Here is a 4,292-nt window from a genome sequence, read left to right on the forward strand (position 1 = left end):
TCTCTCTCTCTCTCTCTCTCTCTCTCTCTCTCTCTCTCTGCCGTTATTCCCCTTTTCTTTTCGCGGCCTTCTTCGTGACCGCTTACCAGTTACCACTCAGGACGTGTTAATGGCTTTGGCCAGCCACTTGGGTTACCAAGCGCGAATCTCGTGTCACTTCTCCGGGTTTTTGACCGGGTTCTCGCGCCGATCGATCGACGAGTTGGTCGACCAAGAGAAACGCATCACGAAAGTTTCCAAACGGGCTGTTATCCTCGTAACTTTGTCGTCAATAATTGTGCCAGTTTGTCGTTAATCGTAACGCAATTAAAAATAAGAGATCTCTGGATTAAGTTTCCGGACGTAATAAAGCCACGTCGAATTAATTTTAGACCTTACTTCGATAAAACTCTAGTCTGAGATACCAGTCGCAAGAATACGTGAATATAAAATTGCAAAATTTTAGCGAAAGGAGTTCACGATGTTCTTTGGATTTGGCACTATATTGACGCACAGAATGACTTGGAAGAGTATGCTCCAGTCTCGTGGAAAATTACCACTTTTCAAAATTACTAAAACTGCTTCAATAAGGCAGAATATGATGCATTTGACCTCATTGCGTCCCACAGTTACTCAATTTTCAAAACATCTTGAACAATTTCGAGAGATGGTTCCAAGACATAAAGCCTTCTCTTTGTCGCGCGATCGGCGTGTGCCCATTTTACTCGTCTCTCGTTCAATAACCGAAGAGATCACGTGACGAACCCGCGCCTCACGCAACGAGATTGAATCGGTGAATGATTTATCCGCAAAGAATTCAAAGAATCGACAACGAAGAGGTTCTATCGCTACGATGGACTCTCGCATTCCGCATAATTGCCATATATCGTCGTCGATCCATAAATAGCGACGCGACGGAGCCCTGACATGTTCTCCCGCCCCCGCCATTCACTTTATTGCTCTTCGATCGGGCACGATCGATCGCGCGCGTATCGTTATGGATAAATCGCGGCGCCTCGCGAGACTGCGTAATCACCTGACGATTGATGGCGCGCCATCGTTACCTCTCTCGTAACATGCCGATAAAACGCATGGCATCGACGACGCGATAGCGCGCCGCGTGTTTTATCAGCTCGAGATGTGAGACGTGCACGCGTTCGTCGATACAATTCGTCCGTCGGGAATACAGATCGTCGTTCACCTACTACAGCATCCGGATCCGGATCAAGCGAGTGAACAAATGCGAACAAACAACTTGCTCGAATAAGGAGCGAACAACCCTTGAAGGGAAGGAGGAATTACTTCGTATTTGTTAGGATTTACCATTAGATATCAAAGAAGCAATGTTAATTTAATCTTTTGAGTTAAATAACGTTTCGATATGTTTAACCTTCATGTGTAAAATATCAAAATGTAAATGTCGAAATATAAGTCAATCCCTTTCTACTATAGTTAGTTTCAAAGTAAATGTCCATATTGACGTGTGCACTTAAATAATAAATTAAATTTGAGTCAAATGTAATACATTTTCTTGAGTTAAATTGTTTAATTCCATTGTTCTAGTTAAATTAACGACGTATGGAGAAAGAGCACAGTAGCGATTTATTTAAATAATTAAAAATAATTGAAATTGAATAATGTTTAACAATGCTCGCTCGCTCAATCCGGCTTTCTTTATATCGATCGCGATCGTTATATCGATCTCGAATGCACGTACGCAATTGTCGCGTGATCTAATCGGAAGGTGATCTAATCGGGGATTAGTCGAATAATGCAGAATCGCTTGGTAATAAATATCCTTGATTACTCAGCGCACCTTATCGCGCTGCGGTCTAACATTGCCTGTTATTTCCGTCAGAGTTGCCAGATGAGGCGACATGTCGCCTTTTAAACAACTTTCTAAATTTCTTGGAGTGAAGAAATTTAGAATCGCTTGCTCCAAAAGAATTAAAATATTGCCACAAGATGAAAAATTTGTACACTTGAATAAGAGTAGCAAATTTTCATTCTTAGAGTGAAATTTCACTTCAAGAAATTTAGAGTGCAATCTTGCAATAGATCTGTTCTTTTTAGTTGATCTTCTTGCATAATTCATTTTTTCTTCTTTCATGTTGAAAAGAAAAGGAAAAAAAGAACTGAAAGAAATTTGGTTAAGAAAACAGGTCTATTCATCACAAGTTACCTTTTAAGCGACCATGAGCAACATGTCGCCTACATCTTGCAAATCTGATTTCGAACAGAGCCTATGACGCGTCATCGATGTTACGGAATCGAAATGAAATTTCCACGATGCGGTAACTTTTTTTATAAGCTCCATTTATGGAATCTGTATTCTTCCATGTCCATTCCGCCTCGGAACAATCTAAATTCTTGTTCTTCTTGAAATGTCGTTTCTCGCGTAGGTCCCATTTTTATCTCCCATGGAAAAAATATCGTGTAGTAATTCTAAATATTCAAAAATTATACATATTTTTATGATGTTTTGTTGCAAAGCTAGAATATGTATTTGTATTAATTATATAGTACAAATTACAATTCGTGTTATAAGATAATTTTGTTTTGAATTTTATTACCGACATAGAAATTTGTTATGTATTTATAATTAAACTGTTAATTATTATTATAGCAATTAATTATATTAATTAATAAGAAATAAAATGTATGTAATCTTTTTGAAGAAAAATATTGTATAATTTCTGCTATAATCAGTAGATCAGTAGATCAGTATTTATTTCAGAATAACAGGAATTTCATTATAATTTTTATTATAGCTTCTTCGTGTGTGCATGTCTTTCAAGGTTAAATCTGGCAGCAGAGTAGATCGCAAAGAAGGTTCATACTTCATGAATCTCAAGCTATCGTGACGAGTTTTCTCCTTCCCATCCTTCACATGATCTGATGATTTCGCGACGTTGTTTATTCGTTCACGTTATAATCGCTCGATAACGGAAGGTAAACAATCCACGTAGTCCTTGCGCAAATAAATACTATCAGCTTCTTCGTTCGAAAATTTTAACGTCAGAAACATAACGTTTAGTCTTATCACGATATTATTTACATTCGATAATTGCGATCAAATCGCTTATCGATTTGGTTTTAGTAAATGGTGCCCAAATAAACTTCCACATGGAAAAAACGGATACCTGAAGTATCTAAAAATTTAATTAGATATAGATTTGAAAATATTGTTGTTAGATTATCAAAATAATTATGTAGGACGCTCAAGCTAATTGCTAGAATATCGAAATTTTTTGTAATATTGCTCATCATGCTTGAGTGTTCTACGTAATTATTTTTATAGGCCAACAAAATTATTTTCAGATCTGTAGTAATGTGTATCTAGATAAATTTTTAAATACTTTAGCAAAATTGTTTCTTCTGTGCAACAAAATACGCGTAAAAATATGAGGAAGTTTCGATAGAAGATTACAACTAGATTGATGGAATTTAATCCGGAAGATTCGATTCCAAATCCCTAAATAGTTTCAGAACGGTATTTGAGAAATGAGAAAAATGTTGCATGTTATTGAGAAAGATAACGTTCAACCGCATAATAAATATATGATAAATAAGTGTATAAATAGGTACGTAAATATGATAAAATAAAATTATTTATGATCGATAGTATTATCGAAAGTATTATCAAAAAAATGATAATAAAATTGCTTTTCAAATTATTCTCCCTAGTATATCATTTTCTCAATATAAAATGTATTATAAATTACAATATTAAATAAAATAATTAGTAACATTTATACAATAAGATTAGATCAATTTAAGTCCGAGATAAAATTCAAACTGTAAGTACAAAATTTCTAGACATCTATTTGTCTTCAATAAATATAGATATGTATATTCTCATTTGCAGGTTATCAAAGAAGCTACAAATGCCGGAAATTGAAAGTTTCCACAGTTTGCCTTTCCTTCTCCTTCGCCGATAATCGGTAAACGACGTTCCAATAGCATTTTCTTATAATCAAAATATAAAGAAACGTTCATCACGTCTCGCACAAAATGTGAGAATATCTGAACAAACGATATACGCTAGTAACTTTATTTTCAGATCATCATGGCGCCTTGATTGATACAAGAGCATAATATGCTCCTTTTCAGTAAAGGATAAGATAAAGAATCATTCCAAATTCAGAAAAACTTTGAAAAGTTTACATGATGAGAGATAGAATTAACTGGTGCAGCCTGATAAGCTATCAGTGTTATAGAATCTCATATCTTGTCGTCACGATTATAGCATCGTAAAATTTTTATGATGTGATAATCATTGATAATAATTATATATTTATATAACTAAGTAT

The 4,292-nt window shown here is 35.1% G+C and overlaps 1 protein-coding gene across 1 annotated transcript in view; it reads right to left on the reverse strand.

Moving 5' to 3' along the window:
* Window positions 1–4,292, reverse strand: part of LOC105619655 (serine/threonine-protein kinase minibrain) — a 36,481-nt gene that overhangs the window by 31,336 nt on the left and 853 nt on the right.

This window comes from Atta cephalotes, assembly GCF_000143395.1.
Source record: "Atta cephalotes unplaced genomic scaffold scaffold00002, whole genome shotgun sequence".
Taxonomy (NCBI): domain Eukaryota; kingdom Metazoa; phylum Arthropoda; class Insecta; order Hymenoptera; family Formicidae; genus Atta; species Atta cephalotes.